Source organism: Alosa sapidissima, chromosome 15 (assembly GCF_018492685.1).
Source record: "Alosa sapidissima isolate fAloSap1 chromosome 15, fAloSap1.pri, whole genome shotgun sequence".
NCBI classification, from domain to species: domain Eukaryota; kingdom Metazoa; phylum Chordata; class Actinopteri; order Clupeiformes; family Clupeidae; genus Alosa; species Alosa sapidissima.
This window is the reverse complement of record NC_055971.1, coordinates 24,398,908-24,413,399: the sequence shown is the minus strand read 5'-3', so window position 1 is coordinate 24,413,399 and position 14,492 is coordinate 24,398,908. Positions and strand designations below refer to the sequence as shown.

The following is a 14,492-nucleotide window of genomic DNA, read 5'->3' as shown; positions in this document are numbered from 1 at the left end:
ATGCTTTTTTTTTTAGATTTTATTTGAATGTTTCGATGTCACAAAACACAACACCAGTGTTTGGTAAAAGGCAAAGTAGATACCCAGATAGCAAAAATACACTGAGACGGAACTGGGCCAAACCTACCGCAACATCCGGCATGGATTTGCACAGAGGACCCAACCTTTGTCCAATCAGTTGTGCACATTGGTCCAAAACTGGTCTGGATCCGATTTGACCGATCTGGTGCCAATAGGGACTAACACTGGGCCAGATCAGCTCCGTATGATGTTCTGTGTTACCGACATAGTTCCAAATCTGCTTATCATATGCAATACGGGTCCGCTTATTATGTGTGGTACGGACCCATTTATCAGATCTCAGCCGGCTGTCGCAGGAAGAATAACCTCTGCTGGGCCTTTTTCTGGACAGAGTCAATGTGGGGAGACCCTTTTAGGTCCTGTGAAATGGTTGATCCCAGGAACCTAAAGTGGACACTGTCATTCTGGATGGTGAGGGGGGGAGTGGGCCTTTTACATATTGACAAACGTTGATGATAACATTTATATGTCTGTTATAATAGTGAAAATAAGAGATTTATTTCAACATAGCATATTCGCCCCATAGGGTTACGCTGTAGAGTCATCTGACGTTGGTATCCAACATGGCGGAGTTGGCCAAACTTTCTCTATATACAGCTCTGACTTGGATGCCCTGAGTTCTAACTTGACGCTGTGGCCCAGGCCTTCCTGCAATGTGCCGGTCCACTGCGGTGCTCCCTGGTCTGGCCTGGACTGTTGAGTTTGTGCCACCCTGGTGGCCATTTTGTGTATTGTCCTGTGTTTGTTTTTGCCTGTTCCCCATGTGCTGAGGTCTCTCAGGAGTCCCAATTCAGTGGAACCAGGCTTGCCCTCAAGCCTCCCTCCCGAAGGAGACGTGGTGCCAAGCGTCGGCCAACCCGGTCATCTGACACCATGCCTCCTGTGCCCAGCCCCGAAGCGCCTGCTCCTGTGCCCAGCCCAGAGGCGCCTGCACCTGTGCCCAGCCCGGAGGCGTCTGCTCCTGTGCCCGCAAGTCCTGCCCCAAGCCCTCTGAGTCTGCCCCGTCTGAGTCTGAGTCTGCCCAGTTGTCACGGTCTGTCGGACCAGTCCCTCCGTCCAGGCCCCCTCCGCCCACCCTGGTTGGACTTTTCAGGGGACGCCAGGAGGCGTCCGTAGAGGGGCGGGGGGTACTGTCAGGATCTGGCCCGGACCGTTGGGTTTGTGCCACCCTGGTGGCCATTTTGTGTATTGTCCTGTGTTTGTTTTTACCTGTTCCCCATGTGCCTTGTGTTACCTGCCTGTCACCTGTCTCCGCCCCATCTCCTTTTGATTTGATTTTATTTGATTTATTTCAGAATCAAGACAATAAAATGTATCAATCCAAAGGATGACATGCAAAAGTACAAAACTTATTTCCAGCATGGTCCTTGGTGTTGAACACATAAGACAAATAGACAAGGAACAGACAATACTCAGACTGGGGGGTGAGGGACATAACATATAACAGACCTTATTTGGTCTGTGCTTCCTGTCTTGTTAGTTTTCCCTCCATTTCTGCCTCACCTGTTCCCTGTTATTGTCTCGTTGGTTTCGTCCAGTCCTCTGTCTTTCTGTTAATTGGTATGTGTATTTCTACCCTCCTGTTTCTCTGTTCCTGGTTGGATTGTCTCTCTGTTTCACCTTGTTGTAGTCCTGTCTGTCTGTAAATAAGTGGAGTCTGTTAGTAAGTTTGTCCTTCATTAAAGTGTGTTTTTCTAAAATTCTGCCTGGAGGAGTCTTGCACTTGGGTCCGATCCAGCAACCTTGACAGACTTCCCTGTCTCGTGTATATTGCATCTTATGGATGTGGACGTGATGCCCAGGCCAGGCACTCACTCCCTTGCTGGGCAGTGGGGACGAGGAGGAGTCCCTGGTGATGGAGGAGGAGCTGGGAATGCCAGCCGGTGACAGAGCAACAGAGCCTAAATCCCTGCTGCTGCCCAGACCTCCCATCATCTACCAGCACACGCCTACGGCACCATAATGGAGGTAGGGTGTCTGGCGTGTGTGTGTGTGTATGTACAGTATGTGTTCAATATATGTGTGTGTCTGAGCACATGTGTGACAACCAACTCAAAACATGCTGTACATTAAACACATTGCACACATGTGCAGGGAGGAGCAGGCCACCTGCTTAAGACTGTGCCCACTGCTCAAATTGATGGTCATCTAAATGTCAAATGTCAGAGTAATGACATTCAAAAACATACTTTAATGATACACCACAATTGATAAAGGAAAAATGTTAAAAAACAGAAAAAAACTAATTTATCAAATGGATTAGATTAATAATTGTTAAAGGAACACGCCACCCAATGTCAGTATTAATATATGTTCTTACCTTAACTTTCACGAGTTGAGCCATACCTCTCCTGTGTCGGTAGGTGCACTCAAACGCTCTGTCGCGCGGCGTGAATGTGTTAGCATGTTGCTTTGCTAGCGGGCTCAGACGTAGCCATAGAGGGAGGAAGATAGCAGTAAACAAACACATCACGTTTTCCTTACTTAAATACAGTTGCACGAGTAGTTGATAAAAATGTGTAAGGTCACACAACATGAAACGTGATTTTCCAAGCAAATAAACAGGAGAACTACAATGTGTGGCGCAATAGCACTTGGGAGTAGTTCGACGTTAGCGTAGTAATATTAATTAACACCTAATTGTAGATCCTATCCACCACAGAGTTCAGAATCCATGCTTGATCGACCCCTCAGCCTCCCCCTCCCCCTCCCCTCTGAGCGAGAGAAAGAGGCACACACACACACATTCACCTCTGTAAATAGAACCAACTTGACGTTGACTTCAACCTGTGCTAGGAAGTACCAAGAAATGATTTGCAATGGCTGACTTAATAGACGATGACGATAACGACTGGCTTGTAGCAGACCCAGAACCATATTTGTTTGAACCCGAATACACAGAGGAGGAACTAGCTTTTATGGCTCGTGAAAGGCAGGAAAGATGAGTGAGACGGTGAGAGAACACGTGCGAACAGCAACTGGTGGAGAGCCTGTGCTGTCGAGAATGGGATCTAGTGTTGCCATCGGTAGCGGGGGTCACGGATCTAGAAGACCCTGGCTGTGCCACAGAAAGCGGTGCGTTTGCAGCAATGATTCACCCGGCCGTCGTTGACTTATTTTTCCGACGTGACAAAGTTAAATGGAAGAAACGACCCACACCGAGTGGACCTGATGGGCAACTATCCCCTGAGTAAGTGCCTGCTGAAACCATTCAAATATGCCTATCTAACGTAACATGCTACTGTTTATGTGCATTATACTTAGCCTATCTTCTCCTGTCTTCAGTCAAACTCGGTTGGTGTCCTACCGGATCGTGCTTGAATGGGCCGTACAAGGTGAAGTTTTGGGGAGAGAGCATCGGAAACCACTACCATCATGTGTTGTTGTGGCCATAAGACGAAAATATCCTTCTGAATCAGGTGTTTATATTGGATTCCAAGAAGTAAATGAGGCAGTGGACATAGGCCTACTGTAAATGGACGATGTGCTCGACGTCTGCTTATATTTCCAACTATCTGTGGGACACACACTGCACCTTATGTCAGTAGTAGGCTACCTGTTTGTATTTTTCCATATTACTAGCATTACGCCTACTGTCTCACCATCACTTTATTTTTAATTTCCCCTTTTGTATTACATTGCACATCATTAGTCAGTCTGTACATTACCCTGCTCTCTGAATCGATAGGCTACACTGTAAAAACTGTTACTTCGATCTAACTCAATAAAATTAAGACAACATTTTCGGCATCTCTGTACCTACATGGCTTCAAATGTCATCAGTCATAGAACATCAAGGATCTTTTAAATCTCCTTGGAGCTTTACTTGGAGAACATGTAACTTGTTGAATTTGTTGAAACATAAATGAGGTCACAAAATGAGAAAATATGTAGATAGATATATAGATACGTTATTGATCCCCCAAGGGGAAATTCAAGGTCTCAGTAGCATAGCAGACATCACACACAACATGCACTAACAGCAGAAAAAGTAATAAAAGTATATAATATAAAAAAACACAACTAAGCTATAAGGACAGTAGAAGATAAAGAATAAACTAAAATACAAACAAATTACTATGCACACAAAACCATCTCCGGTGACTTCTCTGAATGTCCCATGTTTAACCAAACAGCTTCCATCACTCCTGTGAACAGGCGGACTTCAGCAGGACAGGTCACATATTTTGATAGGCGTATTGCCTACTGTCAAATTATGTTTCCCCACTGTAACTCTGCAGAAATGGACTCATATGCACACAAAACCATCTCAGGTGACCTTCTCTTACTGTCCCATGTTTAGCCAAACAGCTTCCATCACTCCTGTGAACAGGTGGCCTATTGCATGGCGTGCATGACACAAGATTTTCAGCGTATTGGAACACCAGTACGGGGGAGAAAAGGCCCGTGAGCTAAAGGAATCGTTCTTCAGTCTTTCAACACGCACGAAACGTATAGGACAAACACGGAATGGCCAGAATGCTCGCAAAGATATAATTTCATTGGCTATTTTCAAAAGGTGTGCTGCGGGCGCCAGACGTCCCGCCTGATGGTGCCCGTGGGCAACATGATTGAGACCCCTGGTGTGGATGTTCAAGTGGGGTCACCATCACTTGATTATGTCCAAGTCCTGTGGGCCGGCGGGCCGACGGCCTCAGTGTCAGGAAGTATAACAAGTCTAACAAATTGATTTACTGCATTCAAATACACATACACGCCAGGCACCGGCTAGAAAAAGGTAGCGATGGAGTTTCTCAGACATTAGTCATGACAGAGCCAGCGAAAAAGAAGCAAAAACAGTAAGGAAACTGCCAATAATGCATAGTTTACCTTTAACATCTGACATGTATTCACTCTAAAAATATATAAATGTTTGCAGAGTGCCAGTCTAAAAGGAAAGGCCTAAAAGTGCAACCCGAGTACACGGAAATTACGGTATGAACTCCAAGATTTCCTTTATAACAGAGTAGTTATAATAGCTACAATCTATTTGGTTCATTATGTGAACATTGTCTATTATTATCTGCTAACAGACCAGGGCTTCATTTGAACTGGTGGGAATGGACCTAATTGGGCAGTTGGCAGAAACTGAGCAAGGTAATCAGTACATCTGCGTGATGATAGAACAGAACTCGGTGGGCACAGGCATACCCTATGGCATGAAAGAGTGCAGAGGAGGTAACAAACTGCCTCCTGAAGTTTGTCTACCAGTTTGAGGTGCCAAAAAGGATACTGAAAGACAATGGCCGGGAGTTTGTTAATAATGTAAGTGAAGTGTTTGCTGATGTAAATGGCAATATACAGTACAAGGGTTTGCTATGGCAAGAGTTACATGGATGCTTGCATGTCTTCTTTAGATCAACACAGAGGTTTGCAAGAAGCTGAGGATATAGAGGAGCCTGTGTGTCCCCTACCACCCACAGACTAATGGCCTGGTGGAGAAATTCAATGACACCATTCAGAAGTAAAATGTTATCATATAGAAATGACATATGATGTGATTGCTACTTATGTCATGTGGGGGTGGCTTGAGGTTGAAGAGGAAGCACTGGCATTAGACTTTGGCCTCCCAAACCTGGTCGGCTGCTGTCAGCTTCCCTCAGAAAAAGGACAATCAGAAAGATGTGCACTTGAGTGATCATGACAACACACACACACACACACACACACACACACACACACACATATAACACCTTTTTGCAGTCTGACAGCTTCCACCAGAGAGTCATGGCCTCTATAGTTTTGAGTTTCAGTTGTGTTCTACAGTTCTGTTCAACACCATTAATTGTAACAATTACACTATCACTCTTTCAGTGCTCTCGGGAAACTTGTGAAGGACAAGCCCAATACCTGGGACAGGTATTTGGATGCGGTCATGTTTGGCTTGCGAACAAAAAACAACTTACCACACAGTTTTCCCCCTTCCACTTGATGTTTGGAAGGGAGGCCCGTTACCCATGTCAGGTCCCTAAGCGTTTTAAGGTGAAGCATAACATTTTCCGACTTTGCCAATGTCCACTGAACCATAATATATACATTGAACTGTTGTGATGTATAGATGACATATTTACTTATATGTCTCCACAGATGAAACAGTCAATGGAGAAGGATTTCCTTGCCGAAGAGGTCGCTATTGACATCCAGCGACATGAGGAGATAATGAAAATAGTGGAGGACAATACCAAGAAGCAGCAGGATTGAATCAGGGGGAGGACAACTCAAAAGGGTCTTGTCTTGCCAGTAGGGGCCTTGGTGTGGCGGAGGAATGTGAGGAGCCAGCAGCGGAAAGGGGGGAAACTCGACCCTGAGTACTTGGGACCTTTTTCAGTTGCAAAGGTCGAGGGGAAAAGTGTGGACCTCATTGACACCAATGGCCGCACTTTCCCTAGGGTCAGCATTGACCACTTGAAACTGTATGTGGAGGAGGTCCCAAGTAGTGCCCAAAAGGCTGCGAAGGGCCCAACCCTCAGGCTCCTCGACAATTCCCACCCCCTTGGATGGTGACAAGGGTGATGAGGAGGAGGAGGAGGAGGATAACACCACCTCAACCCCTTTTACCTCCCCAGGTCCCATGGATGAGGATGAGGCCTCCCCCCAGGGCAACCAAAGTTCAAACCCTGGCTTCCATGAGCAGTTTATGTGGACAAAATAACTAACTGTAATCATGTTAGCCTATTGAATTTTGTGCAACTCTATACATATTCGTAAAAAATAACAATGAAGACAAATTAATGCCATGTGCTTGCAAGTAATTGATATGTCATGTCAAAAGGCATAACAGATGCCTGGGAGGGTAATAGAGCCCATGTCCTGCTGTCCCGCATGGGACCTTACAAATTGTTTTACTGGGACATTGCAAGGACTGCTCCAGGACAGGAGTTGGAGAGTGAGGTAAGTTGTGTTGCACTTTAGGGGGCATCTGATATGTGCTTGTATAATAACGTTGAAATAAAGAACTTAATTAATACTTTCATAATTCATACATCACATGACAACATTCATTTCCCAACCCTGTTCTTGCACTTCAAGTGATCAATGCACTGCTCAGTAGGATGATTGCTGAGACAAACAAGGTGGGGAGGAAGGCCCTGTTCATTGACTCCTTTGAAATGACCAGGATTTGGGAAGGAAAGTAGTCAAGACTGAGGGTAGGCAGAGTTGAGATTGGTTCTGTAAAAAAACTAAAATGTCATGTCAGTGATTCTGTAAATGCTCCTGGTCTTTTGTAGTGTGATCCCACACAACACGACCTCACCATGGGTGCTGTTCATGAGCCAGGACACTGGATATTATCTGTAAGTGCTAGTATTTGGTATTGTACATGTGCACACACAGAAATGCACACATGGTCCAATGGCCTCTACTCAGAATTGCAGAAATATGGCAGGGGACACCCAACATATTTTGTAGACCTTTATTCACACAAAATATGATGAGGACCATGTAAGCATATGTGACTTTCTGATTCTTTAGGTGATCTTTCCCAAGGAAAGACACAGTGGTGGACCCCCTGGGTAATGACCTATGCAAGGTCAAACAATGTCTGGAGTCGACAAGGTAACTCACACAACCCATGGTAAAAAGCTCCCCTTAAAAACACATATTTGAGAATGTATGTCATGGTGTTGGTGTTCCAACAGGGCATTCATCCAGAAGAAAGGGTGCAATGTGTCACGGTGGACAGCAGGCACTGTACCACACACCTTACAAGGGGATGGCAACTCCTGTGGAGCCTTTGTGTTGAAGGTGAGTTCGTTATTTCTGTGTGGCCTGAGTGGTTCCAAACAATACAAAGTGTTGGAACATATGACGAGTTGACCAAACAGCTAATTGAGTTTGTGTCACATTAGTATGCAGAAAGGATACTGCAGGAAGAGCCACTACTATTTTCCAATAGCAGAGCAGCAGTGGCTTTGTACAGGAAGGAGGTGGCCAGGGCACTTTTGCACTTTTGCCTGGTAATGTAGCTTCTATTCTGGTCTATAATCATGGTGCATGCATTCCTACAAATATTCACAAGTATTTTTCTATTTGTATTGTACTGATACAATTGTTGACAAGTGTTATTGTTGTCACTGATGACCAGATGACCTTAGTGAGCTGTGCCACCATTGTGGTGAACACAAATGTTTGTGCACAGGACCAAAAGAGACAACCAAATGGGTAAAGGATTCCATCATGATACTTCAATTATGGCATTTCACTGAGTATTTCAAATATGTACTCTGAAATGGTTGCTATGTTGTCTTCATCTTTGTTGTTACAGGTCCAATGTGACACGTGACCGGTGGTTCCACATGACGTGTGTTGGATACGTGGACCATGCCAGCCCCGGGAGCAATCCCTTTAGTTCTGCTGCATGTACGAATTAAATGTAGTTATATCTTGAAATGTTTCTTGTGTGCGAGTCCATTTCTGCAGAGTTACAGTGGGGAAACCTAATTTGACAGTACGCCTATCAAAATATGTGACCTGTCCTGCTGAAGTCCACCTGTTCACAGGAGTGATGCAAGCTGTTTGGTTAAACATGGGACAGTAAGAGAAGTCACCTGAGATGGTTTTGTGCGCATATGAGTCTATTTCTGCAGAGTTACAGTTGGGAAACCTAATTTGACAGTATGCCATCAAAATAGTGGCATTGAAATTCTTAGGCTACATACAAAAATCACCACACAGATGATAACAAACTTCATTTTTGAAAGCTGCAAAACAAGGTTTCCCTCCCCCGATTTATGTTTACAAATAGCCTATCCAAAAAGCATGAAGTAGAGCTGTGCCTTGTTTTTAAGTCCTCTTAAGAAAAGTTCTCTGGTGCAGTGGTCAAAAAGTCTTAGTAGATAGGCAAGGAGGACTTGCACTCTGAGAAACAAGTAATCACAAAAGGTTGGTTTTTAAACCACTGTATTTAGTTTTTTACATGTTTTTTTTCCAAAAGTTTTTTGAAGCAACACAGTGTGCAAAAAGTGCAAGGAAGTGTAAAAGTGCTGTACAAATGTTTCAGTCAGTGAAGACTATCCTCAGTGCAAAAAAGAGCAGCAGCATAGTGAGGCAACCTTTTAAACAGTCTAGAGCAGGTGCATCCAATTAGCTGCCTAGTGGGTCACAGGTGCATCCAATTAGCTGCCTAGTGGGTCACAGCTCATTCAGATCACATAATTGAACAATTAACTCACAATTTCATTCAATGAGTCTACCTTATAGGGCATAGTGATCAGACATATAGAAAACAGTACAATAGACACACAAATGTCAAATACAATTTACAGAAAACAGGACATTTCCAATTCTTCGTTTAGACCATTAGGATGAAGAGTCTTTAGATAGAAAATATATCTGCATTCACATTGCAATAAACATTTGTCTAAATTTCCACCACGTCTTTTGGGAGTCAAATGGTCAATGCCACAAAATTCCAGGTCCTTGATTTAGTGGTTTCCGTCTGCAAAATGTCTCGCAACAGCTGATTTGGGATCAGCCCTGCAAATAGAACTTTTATGCTCATTAATTCTGAATCTGAGTTGTCTAGTGGTTTTACCAACATACTGAGACCCCGTTTACACAAGCATGTGTATTTTTATAAACGAAGACATTTCCCTACGTTTGAGCCTTTCATTTAGACGCAAACGGAGTATTCGCCCCCGTAAAACGTTTATCCAAAAAAACTCCGGCCAAAGTGATTTTTTTGGAAAACTTCGTTTATGCGTTTGGTTGTAAACTGTGGTAAACAGAGTTTTGGGCAGCCAACGTCACAGTATGCGACAGAAGTACACCAAATGTGCGACCAATGTTTACATTTACATGTTCTCACGTGCGACTTCACATTTTGGGGCTGTGGTGATCATGGATGCCTACTGTATCGACAACAACTTGCTTTACCGCTGCTATCCGAAGAAGAGAGTACACTTCCGTTTCCGGTGGCACTGAAAATAATTCAGTGGAAATGCATGGATTCCAGTTGCTGCTACTGGAAGAAACTGGAATCCATGCATTTCCACTGAATTATTTTTGGAATCTGATCCCTTATCATACCTGTTCATTCTTACTCGTTGCTCGACTTATCGTGACTAAATTCAAGATGGCTGCAAACGCTAAACTTCGTGAAGATACTGTCTGTATAAATCGTCTTGTAAGTAAACTACCAGTGCTTTTTCAAAGTTCTCAATGTCTCGTTTTAAATGTCAGGGCCCTCGGAAGTCTACCAATGAAGTGTGGAGATACATTGAGCCTCGTAAATGGGTGTAAAACAGTGATTTATTTGCATGGCTAGCCCGATGCCGAAGCACCACTATTGAAAAAGATGTTGGTAGCATCGGCTAACTAGCGCCAGATTTTGGAGTGCAGGGGACAAGCCGAGATGGGCTATGAGACATACGTTCACACTCGGTATCATGTTTTGATACACTTTAGGTCAATATCACACCGGAATTCTCCTTTAAGCGTAGAAGTACATTCTGTCCACAAGTTAACTGTGCAAGTATTTACACGTTCTGTATGTTAGTTGATAGGGATGTTAAAGAACTTTTCCAGCCCAGATCTCACTCGAGATCTAATTGCACTAGGTGAACGGACTGCCCTCTCATCTGTCAAAAAAACCCAATATCACTGTAAAGTCGGCTGATAAAGGGGGAGGGATAGTACTGATGGACACTAACATGTATGATGATGAAATTAATAGACAGCTGTCTGACTGTAAATTCTACAAAAAATTGCAATGTGATCCAACACGTTCTTTTAAAGGGGAAATTGAAGTTTTCTTAAAGCAAGCTCTGTCGGTGGGTCACATAAATCAGACTGAATATAAATACCTTACCAATGATTTTCCCATCAAACCAGTGATTTATGGTTTACCCAAAGTTCACAAAAGTTTTGATGATTTCCCAAAATGTTGTCCAATCATTGCTAGTATTGATTCCTTAACCAAACCATTATCTAACTTTGTTGACTATCACATAAGGCCACTAGTGGAAAATCCATCTTATCTCAAGGACACAGGAGACTTTATTACACAACTGAGTAACTTGACTTTGACTAGTGGTGACCTCATTCTCGCCACCATGGATGTGGTTAGTTTGTACACCAACATCCCTCACCCCTCTGGCCTGAATGCACTCAAGTTCTTTCTAGACTCCAGATCTGATCATGTCCCACCATCAGATTTCCTGGTTAATATGTCTGAAATTGTACTAACTAAAAGCTATTTTCTTCATGGTAAAAACTTTTTTCTGCAAACGCATGGCACAGCAATGGGTGCAAGTTTTGCCCCAGATTATGCAAACCTTTTTATGGGTTTTTTTGAATTCCAATATGTCTATAACGGCAATCCTTTTTCACCATCTATTGTGTTTTGGAAAAGATACATTGACGATATATTTTTGATCTGGAGGGGTTCAAGCAGTGACCTTCAAACCTTCCTTCAACATCTCAATACTTGCATGGAGTCAACTGAATTTAGTCTAGAGTATGATGATCACCAAGTGAGTTTCCTCGATACGAAGGTAATTCTGAAAGAGGGACATATTTACACCACACTTTACACTAAACCCACTGACAAAAACAGTCTCTTACACTACTAGTCATCATCCCATTTCCCTCAAAAAAGTTTTGACCATTTAGTCAGTTCTTAAGGCTACGACGTATATGTGCAAGGGATGATGACTTTCAGGTAGAGGCCCATAAGCTTCTTAACAAACTGTTGGAAAGAGGGTATCCCCGTGATGTTCTTAATGAAGCATTCATCAAAGCACATAGCAAGAATAGAAATTACCTTTTTGACAAAGCTAGACCTAGAAAAATCTTTTTCTTGTGTTTTCAATACTACTTTCTCACCTCTAGGCCACTCTATATGTGATGTTGTTAAAAAACAGTGGAATATCTTGATTGATGATGTAAAGAGATCTTTAATTCTCCCCCTCTGTTCTCTTTTTCTAGAGCTAAAAATGTTTGTGATATACTGGTACATGCAGATACAGTACACACAGAACATCCACCCGTCAGGAGCATTTGGACAATGCCACAGGTTTCTTCCCTTGCTGTAACTGTGCTGTTTCAAGTTATGTGACAAAGAGAGAATACAAGATTAAAAAACGTCTTACATGCAGCTCTAACAATGTTGTTTACCTTCTTTCATGTTTAAAATGTGGCCTTCATGTTGGTAAAACCACTAGACAACTCAGATTCAGAATTAATGAGCATAAAAGTTCTATTCGCAGGGCTGATCCCAAATCAGCTGTTGCGAGACATTTTGCAGACGGAAACCACTCAATCAAGGACCTGGAATTTTGTGGTGTAACCCACTCAAAGAAATAGCATTCATACAGGATTAGGTTATTTTTAGTACTACATCCAACTTCTTGATTTCTTTTGGTTAAGTTTTCCCTGCACATCATATTTGTCCAGTAGGTGGCAGTGGTGGCGCTGCATAGAGGGGAAACTGCTATACTTTGTTAGAGAAGAAGACCCAGACAACGTGAACAGCAGAACGCTAGTAAGCTGAAGCTGAATTAGAGATTCCACACTGGTTAATAATCGCATTTAAGAGATAGTTACGAGTTTTCCCATCAAGCTTACGTCTAAGTAAGAGACAACAGAGGAAAATATTCTAAGTTACTGAAAGGAATTTACTTTCTTTCATTCCTTTTCTCCGGTGAGTTTTACATGTGTTTCTCATGTGTTATTAGCAGACAGCATGTTTAATGAGTTTAAGCATGTAAAGTTATCCCTTGTATGTATTTTTGCTGATAACTCAGTTGTTCGATATATTGAGTGAAAATGCATTGATGAGATGTGTGTAAGCTAAAAACCAATCGGAGATTTAACATTAGTTTGAATGATTTGAAGTACCATGCTATGTGAAAGTGTAACGTGTAACTGCGTGGTATGCTAGTTTCCTGTATGTAGTGAATGCAAATGTTCAAAAAATGAGAATAGCTACTACAGTTCATGAATGAGTTTTATTTCCAGATCTGGTAGAGAGTATAAAGAGAGTAATTGAATGTTGCCCTGCTATGCAGGTTGGTTTTTTTCTTGGATGCATGATTTAAGAAAAAGATTTCCTTTGGAAAATTCGCCATTTGGACACGAGGCAGCAGAGCGGAGGGCGGGGAAGGATCATCTTGCCTGCATTACGAACTGCTACTACTCACCAATTCATTCCATCAGTCAGATAAGCTTGAGATTTCGACCTACTTTAAGAAAAAAACATACTACCCGGGTAGATGGACTTGGATTTATTATTTTGGGGTTAAACAGAGCTCTGTGGTCATTTTATTTTCTATTTCTGTTTGATAACTGATGTAAATAAATGCCGGCTATATGTTCTGAGTTTTTATATTTCTCTCCTCTTTTGAAAAGTTCCTTAGAAAGGCAGCACTTCACTTTTATTACAATAAGTGCCCCTTACATAATTTGGCGAGCCAGTGGCCAAGAGGAGAAATTAGTTTGAATTAGTATTTGGTTACATTGCCGGTTAAACCTGATTATTGACACAGTGTAATATTGTTTCTTGTTAGCGTTTTCAGTTGCTTTTGTGAATTGTGTCATCTTATATACTCATGGATACTGAACAAGAGTATGGTGTAAATTTGAAAATGGCTGTGTACGTTGAGGGTATTACCTCAACTGATACTGATGAACAGATAACCGAATTCTGTTCAGCTTTTGGGCCTGTGAACAAAGTTCTTAGGGTTAGACAGACAGGACAAGAGAATGGAGTTAAAGCTCTAGTTGAGTTTGAATCTGAGGAATCAGTCATAGACCTAGCTCCTAACCTCCCACAATATCTCCCTAGTGTTGGAGATCCAAACATTATGTGGCGTGTAGATAGGGCTTATAAAGTAGCTCCAACCCCTGAGAATTCCCTACCCCCAGTGAGATCGAGGCTTTTGGACTCAAGTAACAGCTCAAACTCTGATAGTGAGCCAGATTCTGATGACAGTAGAACCCCTTTAGTCCCTAAAGCACACACTAAATATCAACCAACCCACCATGCTTCCCCTACATTCACCACTAAAACAAGAAAACTGACAACACAGTCAGCTCAAATCAACCAAGAAACCTCAGATAATGACATATTCAATCCACCTGAAGTTCAGAGGATCATTGTAGAGCACGTTATTAAAAATGACAACTCCAATGCCTTAAACCAGGGATCTAAGCGACTTCGTCCTTTTTCAGGCAAACTTCCTAAACCTACAAATGAAGCTGACTTTCAGACATGGTCTCTTCATGTGGAGCTTATGATTCAGGACAAAACCCCTGTTGACATACAGCGACGTAAAATCCTAGAAAGCCTGCTTCCACCAGCCTCTGATTTAATCAGGCAGCTAGGCCCAGATGCAGCCCCTCGTAATTATGTGAAGCTCCTTGACTCAGCATATGGGTTAGTCGAGGATGGGGAAGAAATCTTTGCAAGG

The 14,492-nt window shown here is 42.7% G+C and overlaps 1 long non-coding RNA gene across 1 annotated transcript; it reads left to right on the top strand.

The window, feature by feature from the left end:
* The first annotated feature begins 6,867 nt into the window (after positions 1 to 6,867).
* On the top strand, positions 6,868 to 8,431 carry LOC121684267. The gene is made up of 8 exons (XR_006023090.1): positions 6,868 to 6,972; positions 7,111 to 7,229; positions 7,311 to 7,376; positions 7,555 to 7,638; positions 7,722 to 7,827; positions 7,932 to 8,039; positions 8,168 to 8,244; positions 8,348 to 8,431. It is a non-coding gene; the product is annotated as an uncharacterized LOC121684267 (long non-coding RNA).
* Positions 8,432 to 14,492: the final 6,061 nt, after the last annotated feature.